This window comes from Henckelia pumila, chromosome 4 (assembly GCF_033568475.1).
Source record: "Henckelia pumila isolate YLH828 chromosome 4, ASM3356847v2, whole genome shotgun sequence".
Lineage (NCBI taxonomy): Eukaryota > Viridiplantae > Streptophyta > Magnoliopsida > Lamiales > Gesneriaceae > Henckelia > Henckelia pumila.
The window spans coordinates 127,311,486-127,312,497 of NC_133123.1; positions in this window are offsets into that span (position 1 = coordinate 127,311,486).

The window sequence follows — 1,012 nt, forward strand, 5'->3', positions numbered from 1 at the left end:
AGGTGGAAGCTTCTCAATTGCAACCACTTTAGCTCGGTCTACCTCCAATCCATTTGATGACACTTTATGTCCGAGGACAATGCCCTCTTGAACCATAAAGTGACATTTCTCCCAATTCAGCACTAAATTCTTTTCCTGGCACCTCTGTAAAACAAGAGACAAATTATGCAAGCAATGATCAAAAGAGGTACCAAAAACGGAAAAGTCATCCATGAACACTTCCATCACATCCTCCACCATATCTGCAAAGATCGCCATCATACACCGCTGAAAAGTTGCAGGTGCATTACACAGTCCAAATGGCATCCTTCTGAAAGCAAACGTGCCATAAGGACACGTAAAAGTAGTCTTCTCCTGATCCTCCGGTGCTATGGCAATTTGATTATAACCTGAATATCCATCTAAGAAGCAGTAATAACAATAACCAGCAAGTCTATCAAGCATTTGATCAATGAAAGGAAGTGGAAAATGATCTTTACGAGTAGCTTTGTTCAACTTCCTATAATCTATACACACTCGCCAACCAGTTACTGTACGTGTGGAGATTAATTCATTATTCTCGTTATTAATCACAGTAATCTCACCCTTCTTAGGCACCACTTGAACAGGAGATACCCAACTACTATCAGAAATATCATAAATCACTCCTGCATTCAACAACTTTAAGACTTTTTTCTTAACTACCTCTTTCATTGCGGGATTCAACCGCCTCTGATGGTCAACATAAGGAGTATAAGACTCTTCTATCAAAATTTTATGCATGCAAATTGTTGGACTAATACCCTTAATATCAGAAATTGACCATCCTAAAGCACTTTTAAACTTTCTCAGAACGCGCAACAACTTATCTTTCTCTACATCAGACAAATGAGCAGATATTATGACAGGACACGAAGAAGTTTCACCAAGGAATGCATAACATAAATGTGCAGGTAATTCTTTCAAATCAAGAGTTTCAGTGGTTACCTCTTTTGTACCATTCTCCAAAGTTTCAGATTCCTTAGGACTTACC